Below are 11,929 nucleotides of genomic sequence, written 5' to 3' on the forward strand. Positions count from 1 at the left end.
ACCTGGTCGAGAATGTTCATGGCCAACAGAAAAGACAATAAATAAAAGAGAATCAGGAAGTCTACTTTTTTTTTTCAAAACATTTGCATTCTTCAACCATCTGTTTAGGGGGTAAGACCTTAAATTTCAAACAAGTTTCTAAACAGTCGACCACAGCTTTTCCTTTGCCAGACAGATATGGATGTAAAGTTATTGCTTGAGGGGCATATCTTTCCATTGATGACACACATTTTAGAGTCCCGAAGGAATTTCCCCATGATGAATAACAAAGCCATCCATAGCAACACATGATGGAATATCATCAATATCATTTATATAGTCATCTAACCTCCCAATTTGACTGTTAAGATCCCCACAAATGTAAACTGCATCTGCTTCTGTATATTCTGTAGGTATACTTGACTTAACAAATGACTACAGAAGGAGGATGCATCTCGACCGCATGTGGACTGTTCAGGTGGCAAATAGCATGAAAACACAACAAAACAATAATCTGACTCCCTAAACGCAAACAAATAATTCATTTTCCGACTTTATCGATGATTTCTATTTTAAATGCTTTCATCAAATCAGACCTTACACATATCCCCCACTCCCCCAGATAATGGATTTTTTTCCTGTTGTGTCCATACCATACATACCCTTCAATGTTATTTGTTTCTTGCCGAAGCAAATGCGTTTCATTTATTGAGATAATATCTGGGTTTAAAGGATTGTAGTATTGTTGCTCAAGGCAGTCCATCCGTTAACATTCCAATGCACTATTAAAATCTAATCACGTAGGGGATGGGAAGCTCCTCAGTATGTAGTAGGTCTGTCCACCCCATGTCCTTGTCCTCGCTGTCCCTCTGGTTGGTCTCGTTTCATGACTCATCCACTTCCCGTGACAAAATAGTCCTTTCCTCCTGGGATTCCCTCAGCAGCGTCTCGAAGTTCAATTCTATAAGGAGGTCGGTGTGGGACTTGGTCATATGCCAAATCTTTTTTTTTTTTAGGTCACAGGCCATTCAAATGCTTTTTTATGGGATATTCAAAGTAATTCTCCACAGATTGCAGTTCCTATGGCTTCCACTAGATGTCAACAATTAGAAAGGGTTTCAGGCTTGTTTTTTGAAAAATTACTTAGTAGTTGTAGTTTTCAAGGGGGCTCTCATTTTGGACTGTAGTTGTAACGGCGTTCTTCGTTTGTCAAAAGAGAGTCGGACCGAAATACAGCGTGGTGGTTACTCATGTCTTTAATGAAACAAATGACGATACATGAAATAACTTAATAAATACAAAAACAACAAAACCTAATTACAGCCTATCTGGTGAACACTACACAGAGACAGGAACAATCACCCACGAAATACACAGTGAAACCCAGGCTACCTAAATACGGTTCCCTATCAGAGACAACAAGAATCACCTGACTCTGATTGAGAACCACCTCAGGCAGCCAAGCCTAAACTAGACACACCCCTAATCAACCACAATCCCAATGCCTACAAAAAACCCAATACGACAACACAATAAACCCATGTCACACCCTGGCCTGAACAAATATATAACGAAAACACAAAATACAATGACCAAGGCGTGACAGTAGTCTTGTGGCGCATGTGGATGAGGGCGCGCACTTTGTTATTTATCTCAGGTATTGAACATACTACATTCCATCTTAAATTTTATTGTTTATTTACATATTAGGATATCTGAGGATTGATTCTAAATGTTGTTTGACTTGTTTGGACGAAGTTTATTGGTAACTTTTGGGATTGCTTTGTCTGCATGTGGAATGGGTGGATTACTGAATCAAACGCGCCAACTAAACTGACTTTTTTGGGATATAAAGAATAACTTTATAGAACAAAACTACCATTTGTTGTTTAGCTGGCACCCTTGGGATTGCAAACAGAGGAAGATCTTCAAAGATAAGTGATTTATTTTATCGCTATTTCTGATTTTTGTGACGCCTCTGCTGGTTTGGAATATGTTTTTAATGCTGGTGTGTGCAGGGCGGTGTCCTCAGATAATCGCATGGTATGTTTTCGTCGCCGTAAAGCCTTTTTGAAATCTGACAAAGCGGTTGGATAAACAAGAGGTTAAGCTTTTAAACGCCCCACCTAGCCCAAAGGGGACATCTTCTCCAGGACCGCTGGATCAATTGACACTAAATTTGGTATATATCATCTATGTACCCATGTATTTAAACGCGCCACCATACTTTATAGCAGTGGTTCTTAACCTTGGAGGTACTGAACCCCACCAGTTTCATATGCGCATTCACCGAACCCTTCTTAATAGGAAAAATAAAAGATGATTTTTTCAAATTCAAAACATAGGTATATATTTTACTGGTGCACAAAATGAACCGTGCATCAACATCACTGTGTTCAAAGAACAAAATCATCAAAAGATGATTTTCACACAAACAAAAACATAATAATGAATATTTACTGCAAATCAGTGTGACTTCTGCTGTTGCCTTTCAGAGACCATTTCAGAAATGTGCGGCTTCACCTTGCGGAAATGACATGAGTGGCACTTGCCAACAAAGTCTGTTCCTTTTCTTCGTTTTTATGTCCAACATCCTCGAAAAGGATTGCTCGCAAAGATGTTGTAACAAACGGTATAAAAATCTCCAGAGCTTTCTTAGCAATAACAGGGCAAGTTACCATTTGTTGACACCAAAACGTTGAAAGCGTTGTTGTTCTGAAGAGTTGCTGTTGAACCTGGCTCTGCTGAATTTCAATGATTTCATTAAGGTATTCATCATTGACATCTGTTGTCTCAACACTAAACGTGAACGGCTGTCTCACCCATGCTGGATATGACTCTCTTGTAGGGAAGTACCCGTCGAGAGACTTTGCAAGCTCATCTAAGTGCGTGGCAATTGCTTGCTTCAGTTCCGCGGGTACAGACATGTCTCCGAATCCAGATACATCTTCGATCTTACTTACACAGTCGTCCAGCAGGGGAAAGTTTGCGAAGTTATTGTTCTCTGTTTGTAGTTTCCATAACGGTAGCTTTTTTTGAAAAGCCTTCAGGTTTTCCTCCGCTTCGATGATGTTGACTCCACCACCCTGCATCTTTTGATTGAGATGATTGAGAGCTGTGAAGATATCAGCCATGTACGCTAAAATGAGAATGAACTCAGAATTTTTTAAGCAATCTGCATGACAATGTTGGTGCTCTTGCAAAAACAGGGTTAATTCCACACGCACGGCAAAAACAAGATTCAGCACCTGTCCCCGGGATAACCACCAAACGTTAGAATGGTACAGAAGTACCTCGAATTCAGAGCCCATTTCTTTACACAGCTCACTGAAGATGCGGTGCCGCACTAGTTTGCACATAGTTTGCGCATTCCACTACAATTTTTAATACTTCTGCCAGTTTTGGAGGCAAGGTTTTTGTTGCCAACGCATGCCTGTGCAGAATACAATGCGTAACAATGACGGGTGGTGCATCGGCTTTCACTAGCGCACCAAAACCAGACTTTCTTCCCAGCATGACTGGAGCTCCGTCCGAACAAACTGCAGAAACCATATCCCACGAAAGATTGTTGTCTTTGAGGAAGTCATCCACAAGTTTCTTCACATCGGCTGCCTTAGTTGTTGTTGTAAGAGGCTTACAAAATTAAAAAAAGTCTTCCTTTATCACGTCGTCTTACAGCAAGCTGGCTTAGATTGGAAATGTCTGTGGTCTCGTCGAGTTGAAGGCTGAATTTTGCCGGGCTTGAAATCAGATCTGCAACTACTTGAGCCAAGATGTCTTTGCTCATGTCCTCTATTCTGTCGCTGGTGGTGTCATTTGCAAGAGGAATTTGGGATAACTTCAGCCTCTTTTCCCAGCATGATATTCGCCTTTCTTCAATACAGCTGGTTTTATGAGTGTTTCACCAATGGTGTGTGGTTTGCCCTGCTTTGCGATCAGGTAAGCAACTTCGTACGATGCTGTGAGGATCGTTTTTTTGATGGGTACAATGCCGAGAACAGGAAGAGTAGTCTTTTCATCGAATCTGGCTCTCTTCACCTTGAATTCAGCGAGCGTTGTGTTCTTGTATTTTCCATCTCCATGCAGCTTATGGAAGTGTTCTCTTAGTTTTGCCGGTGCTAGACTAGAATTGCTCAACTTGGCATTGCAAATCATGCAGTTAGGACGCTGACTCCCATCACGTTCCGTTATACATGTGAATCCATATTGTACATATTCGTCCGACCCCTTTCTTTTTTTGCTCGACATAGTAAGTATGAAGGGATTAAAATATTAAGAAAGAAATCACAAGACGTACCATCACGACAGTCACAAGTCGACTACTGAGCGCGCCAAATTCCCTGCAGCACAGATAGGCCAAGCGATGTAGCGTTATCACCTGCGGCCAATGATGGCCAAGCGGGGCGTGTCATCACGAATCATATGAGTCGGATGTGTGTCTTGATCTCTGCTGAACCCCTGAGACTGACTCACCGAACCCCTGGGGTTCGATCGAACCCAGGTTAAGAACCACTGCTTTATAGGTTACCTAGACTCAAATCCCTGAGCATGAAAGTTACATTAAATAGTACCCGCAAAACACCAGTCTCAATGTCAACAGTGAAGAGGTGTCTCTGGGATGCTGGCCTTCTTGGCATAGTTGCAAAGAAAAAGCCATATCTCAGACTGGCCAATAAAATAAAAGATTAAAATGGGCAAAAGAACAGACACTGGACAGAGGAACTCTGCCTAGAAGGCCAGCATCCCTGAGTCGCCTCTTCACTGATGACGTTGAGAATGGTGTTTTACGGGTACTATTTAACCTCTTCGAGATAGGGGGCGCTCTTTTAATTTTTGGATAAAAAACGTTCCCGTTTTAAACAAGATATTTTGTCACGAAAAGATGCTCGACTATGCATGGAATTGACAGCTTTGGAAAGACAAAACTCTGACGAAACCAAGATGAAGTTTCATACAGGAAATGCCCCAGATTCTGAAGGCGCTGTGTTCCAATGTCTCCTTATATGGCTGTGAATGCGCCAGGTATGAGCCTGCGCTTTCTGTCGTTTCCCCCCATTGTCTGCAGCATTGTGACGTGTTTGTAGGCATATCATTGAAAGATTGACCATAAGAGACTACATTTACCTGGTGTCCCGCCCGGTGTCCTGTGTCGAAATTATTGCGTAATCTGTAGGTCCATGCGCGTTCCATTTCTTCAGAAGAGAAAGTAAACTGCCACGATGGATTTTATCGTCGATAGATATGTGAAAAACACCTTGAGGATTGATTCTAAACATCGGTTTGCCATGTTTCTGTCGATATTATGGAGTTAATTTGGAAAAAAGTTCGCGTTTTAATGACTTATTTAAAAAAAAAAATCCTTACCCAAACGTGATGAACAAAACGGAGCGATTAGTCGACACAAATAATATTTTTTGTAAAAACGGAACATTTGCTATCTAACAGAGTCTCCTCATTGAAAACATCTGAAGTTCCTCAAAGGTAAATGATTTTATTTGAATTATTTTCTTGTGTTTGTGGAAAATGTTGCACGGTGAAAGAGAGGCATAATACTATGCTAGGATATCAATACTGTTACACAAATGCTTGTTTAGCTATGGTTCAAAAGCATATTTTGAAAATCTGAGATGACAGTGTTGTTAACAAAAGGCTAAGCTTGAGAGCAAATAGATTCATTTCATTTCATTTGCGATTTTCATGAATAGTTAACATTGTGTTATGCTAATGAGCTTGCGGATAGATTTACACAATCCTGGATACAGGTTTTTTTCGTAGCTAAACGTGATGCAGAAAACGGAGCGATTTGTCCTAAACAAATAATCTTTCAGGAAAAACTGAACATTTGCTATCTTAGAGTCTCCTCATTGAAAACATCCAAAGTTCTTCAAAGGTAAATTATTTTATTTGAATGCTTTTCTGTTTTTTTGTGAAAATGTTGCCTGCTGAATGCTAACGCTAAATCCTACGTTAGCTATCAATACTGTTACACAAATGCTTGTTTTGCAATGGTTGAGAAGTATATTTTGAAAATCTGAGATGACAGTGTTGTTAACAAAAGGCTAAGCTTGAGAGCAAATAGATTAATTTCTTTTCATTTGCGATTTTCATGAATAGTTAACGTTGCGTTATGGTAATGAGCTTGAGGCTGTAGTCACGATACCGGATCCGGGATGGCTCGACGCAAGAAGTTAATGAACCTGCCAGTTAAGGCTTGTGAGGCTTCTGTTTCTCAAACTAGACACTCTAATGTACATGTCCTTCTGTTCAGTTGTGCACCAGGGTCTCCCACTCCTCGTTCTATTCTTGTTAGAGTCAGTTTGCGCTGTTCTGTGAAGGGAGTAGTACACAGCGTTGTACGAGATCTTCAGTTTCTTGGCAATTTCTCGCATGGAATAGCCTTAATTTATTAGAATAAGAATAGACTGACGAGTTTCAGAAGAAAGTACTTTGTTTCTGGCCATTTTGAGCCTGTAGTCGAACCACAAATGCTGATGCTCAACTAGTCTAAGAAGGCCAGTTTTATTGCTACTTTAATCAGCACAGTTTTTTTTATGATCAATTAGTCTTTTAAAATGATAAACTTGGAATAGCTAACACAACACTTTGCTTTCCGAGATGGCGTAGCAGTGCAGAAGTGGTTTGTCGTCCTCCCTTTTACTTTTTGTCCTTTTTGTATATATTTCAATTTATTGTCTATTTTTAAATGAAATATACCTTCCGGTAACATGCCTCACCCAATGTGACACAGATCCACATTTTGTTTTAGACCTTATAGTCAGATCCTTCATCAGAAGCAATCCATCAGCAGCTAACCAGCTAATTAGTCATTGTTAGCCACTGCTAGCGGCCCTTACCTCCTGCACAGACATCAGCCCTTTGTTTTAGCTTGGATAATACTTGCCAGCCTGCCTGTATCAGACTTTTCTCTCCACTACAACGCCAGATTCCTGCCGTAAACCCTGGACCTTTACTCATGATTATCACAGCTACCTGCCACCGAGTGACAAAGCCCAGATGCTAGCCCTGAGCCAGGCCCACCTCCCTGCCTACTCCGATCACTTGGCTGCTCAGCTGATGCCTCCCAGACTCTACCCCCAACACGGTTAGAATACACTACTCCACCGGATCCTTGCCGTAAGCTCTGGATCTTTGCATCGGATCATTGCTGCTAGCTACCTACTACTGAGTGCCTATAGTGGCTAACGCCCCTGCCCCGAAGCTCGCACCAGTTAGTCGCGAGCCAGGCACATCGCCCGGCTAGTGAACAAAATTACTACAACTGCAATACCTCTTTTGACATCTGGCCCGGACCCTATGTTGACACGGTGCCCCGCCGAACCACCAAGTCTGGTCCACCGACGTAACTCACCTCGCTCATCAACTCATCCCTGACCGCTGGCTACGTCCCTTCCGTCTTCAAGAGAGCGAGAGTTGCACCCCTTCTGAAAAAACCTACACTCGATCCCTCCGATGTCAACAACTACAGACCAGTATCCCTTCTCTCTTTTCTCTCAAAAACTCTTGAGCGTGCCGTCCTTGGCCAGCTCTACCGCTATCTCTCTCAGAATGACCTTCTTGATCCAAATCAGTCAGGTTTCAAGACTAGTCATTCAACTGAGACTGCTCTTCTCTGTATCACGGAGGCGCTCCGCACTGCTAAAGCTAACTCTCTCTCCTCTGCTCTCATCCTTCTAGACCTATCGGCTGCCTTCGATACTGTGAACCATCAGATCCTCCTCTCCACCCTCTCCGAGTTGGGCATCTCCGGCGCGGCCCACGCTTGGATTGCGTCCTACCTGACAGGTCGCTCCTACCAGGTGGCGTGGCGAGAATCTGTCTCCTCACCACGCGCTCTCACCACTGGTGTCCCCAGGGCTCTGTTCTAGGCCCTCTCTTATTCTCGCTATACACCAAGTCACTTGGCTCTGTCATAACCTCACATGGTCTCTCCTATCATTGCTATGCAGACGACACACAATTAATCTTCTCCTTTCCCCTTCTGATGACCAGGTGGCGAATCGCATCTCTGCATGTCTGGCAGACATATCAGTGTGGATGACGGATCACCACCTCAAGCTGAACCTCAGCAAGACGGAGCTCCTCTTCCTCCCGGGGAAGGACTGCCCATTCCATGATCTCGCCATCACGGTTGACAACTCCATTGTGTCCTCCTCCCAGAGCGCTAAGAACCTTGGCGTGATCCTGGACAACACCCTGTCGTTCTCAACTAACATCAAGGCGGTGTCCCGTTCCTGTAGGTTCATGCTCTACAACATCCACAGAGTACGACCCTGCCTCACACAGGAAGCGGCGCAGGTCCTAATCCAGGCACTTGTCATCTCCCGTCTTGATTACTGCAACTCGCTGTTGGCTGGGCTCCCTGCCTGTGCCATTAAACCCCTACAACTCATCCAGAACGCCGCAGCCCATCTGGTGTTCAACCTTCCCAAGTTCTCTCACATCACCCCGCTCCTCCGCTCTCTCCACTGGCTTCCAGTTGAAGCTCGCATCCGCTACAAGACCATGGTGCTTGCCTACGGAGCTGTGAGGGGAACGGCACCTCAGTACCTCCAGGCTCTGATCAGGCCCTACACCCAAACAAGGGCACTGCGTTCATCCACCTCTGGCCTGCTCGCCTCCCTACCACTGAGGAAGTACAGTTCCCGCTCAGCCCAGTCAAAACTGTTCGCTGCTCTGGCCCCCAATGGTGGAACAAACTCCCTCACGACGCCAGGACAGCGGAGTCAATCACCACCTTCCGGAGACACCTGAAACCCCACCTCTTCAAGGAATACCTAGGATAGGGTAAGTAATCCTTCTCACCCCCCCCCCCTAAAAAGATTTAGATGCACTATTGTAAAGTGGCTGTTCCACTGGATGTCATAAGGTGTATGCACCAATTTGTAAGTCGCTCTGGATAAGAGCGTCTGCTAAATGACTTAAATGTAATGTAATGTAAATGTAACTCCATCCTCAACCGGCCTTTGCCGGACGTCGGAGAAAATGCTTCTACTTACCCCGGCCTGCTAACTTTAAACACCATGTCTACAGTGTGCTAGCGTAGTAACGACAACCCCGTGGCATCCCTGTTCCATCTATTGCTGGTCACTGGACCCTATGATCACTTGGCTACATAGCTGATGCCTGCTGGACTGTTCATTAATCACGGTACTCCATTTAGTTAATTTTTTGTTTATCTGTCGGCCCCTGCCTCAAACTCAGGCCCTGTGTGTAGTTAACCGACCCTCTCTGCCCATTCAGCTCCATTTTACCAGTTGTTGTTGTCTTAGCTGATTATCTGTCGTTGTCTTACCCGTTGTTGTCTTAGCTCGCTCTCCCAATCAACACCTGTGATTGCTTTATGCCTCTCTTTATGTCTCCCTCAAATGACAATATGCCTTGTACACCGTTGTTTAGGATAGTTATCATAGTTTTAGTTTACTGCGAGTGGGACTAAGGGCTCCCCTTAGTCCCACTCAACATGCCTCAGATACCTCCTTTGTCCCCACCTCCCACACATGCAGTAACCTCACTCATCACAACTAGCCCATTAAGAGATGCAACCTCTCCTATCATCACTCGGTGCCTGGGCTTACATCCACTGTACCCGCACCCCACCATGCCCCTGTCTGTACATTGTACCCTGAATATATTCTACCACACCCAGAAATCTGCCCCTTTTATTCTCTGTCCCCAACGCACGAGATGACCAGTTTTAATAGCCTTTAGCCATACCCTCATCCAACTCCTCCTCTGTTCTTCGAATGATGTGGAGGTTAGCCCAGGCCCTGCGGGTCCACAGGCACTCTCATTCATGTACTTCTGTAACCGTAAAAGCCTTGGTTTCATGCATGTTAAAATCAGAAGCCTCCTCCCTAAGTTTGTTTTACTCACTTCTTTAGCACACTCCGCCACCCCTGATGTCCTTGCTGTGTCTGAATCCTGGCTTAGTAAGGTCACCAAATATTCTGAGATTTCCATACCCAACTTCAACATTTTCCGTCAAGATAGAACTGCCAAAGGGGGAGGAGTGGCAATCTACTCCAGAGTTCAAGTTCTGTCATACTTTCCAGGTCTATGCCCAAACAGTTAGAGCTTCTAATTTTAAAAATTAATCTCCCCAGAAATACGTCTCTCACTGTTGCCGCCTGTTATAGACCCCCCTCAGCTCCCAGCTGAGCCCTGGACACCATGTGTGAACTGATTGCCCCCAATCTATCTTCAGAGTTCATTCTGTTAGGTGACCTAAACTGGGATATGCTTAACACCCTGGCAGTCCTACAATCTAAGCTACATGCCCTCAATCGCACACAAATTATCAAGGAACCCACCAGGTACAACCCTAATACCGTAAACATGGGCGCCGTCATAGATATTATCTTGACCAACTTGCCCTCCAAATACACCTCTGCTGTCTTCAATCAGGATCTGAGCGATCACTGCCTCATTGCCTGCATCCGCTATGTGTCCGCGGTCAAACGACCACCCCTCATCACTGTCAAACGCTCCCTAAAACACTTCTGGAAGCACGCCTTTCTAATTGACCTTGCCCGGGTATCCTGGAAGGATATGGACCTCATCCCGTCAGTCGAGGATGCCTGGTCGTTAATTTCCTCACCATCTTAAATAAGCATCTCCCTTTCAAAAAATGTAGAACTAAGAACAGATATAGCCCTTGTTTTTTTCAACTTTATTTATCCAGGTAGACTAGTTGAGAACAAGTTCTCATTTGCAACTGCGACCTGGCCAATATAAAGCAAAGCAGTTTGACACATACAGCAACACAGAGTTACACATGGAATAAACAAACATACAATCAATAATACAGTAGAAATATCTATATACAGCATGTGCAAATTTTTTTTATTTCACCTTTATTTAACCAGGTAGGCTAGTTGAGAACAAGTTCTCATTTGCAACTGCGACCTGGCCAAGATAAAGCATAGCAGTGTGAACAGACAACACAGAGTTACACATGGAGTAAACAATTAGCAAGTCAATAACACAGTAGAAAAAAATGGGCAGTCTATATACAATGTGTGCAAAAGGCATGAGGAGGTAGGCGAGTAATACAATTTTGCAGATTAACACTGGAGTGATAAATGATCAGATGGGCATGTACAGGTAGAGATATTGGTGTGCAAAAGAGCAGAAAAGTAAATAAATAAAAACAGTATAAAAACAGTATGGGAATGAGGTAGGTGAAAAAGGGTGAGCTATTTACCTATAGACTATGTACAGCTGCAGCGATCGGTTAGCTGCTCGGATAGCTGATGTTTGAAGTTGGAGAGGGAGATAAAAGTCTCCAACTTCAGCGATTTTTGCAATTCGTTCTGAGGCTTCTGATGTTGACATGCATAAAACCAAGGCTTTTTCGATCACAGAAGTCAACAAATGAGGGTACCTGGGGGCATGCAGGGCCTGGGTTTACCTCCACATCACCCGCGGAACAGAGAAGGAGTAGTATGAGGGTGCGGCTAAAGGCTATCAAAACTGGTCGCCTAGAGCGTTGGGGGCAGAGGATAAGAGGAGCAGGTTTCTGGGCATGGTAGAATATATTCAGGGCATAATGCGCAGACAGGGGTATGGTGGGGTGCGGGTACAGCGGAGGTAAGCCCAGGCACTGGGTGATGATGAGAGAGGTTGTATCTCTGGACATGCTGGTTGTAATGGGTGAGGTCACCGCATGTGTGGGGGGTGGGACAAAGGAGGTAACAGGGGTATGCAGAGTGGATCTAGGGGCTCCATTGTGAACTAAAACAATGATAACTAACCTGAACAACAGTATACAAGGCATATTGACATTTGGGAGAGACATACAGCGAGGCATACAGTAATCACAGGTGTTGAATTGGGAAAGCTAGCTAAAAACAGTAGGCGAGGCTAATCAGCTAGCACAACAAACAGCAGGTAAAATGGCGTTGACTAGGCAACTGGGCCGACAGATAAA

The sequence above is a fragment of the Oncorhynchus keta genome, chromosome 10 (genome assembly GCF_023373465.1).
Source record: "Oncorhynchus keta strain PuntledgeMale-10-30-2019 chromosome 10, Oket_V2, whole genome shotgun sequence".
NCBI lineage: Eukaryota > Metazoa > Chordata > Actinopteri > Salmoniformes > Salmonidae > Oncorhynchus > Oncorhynchus keta.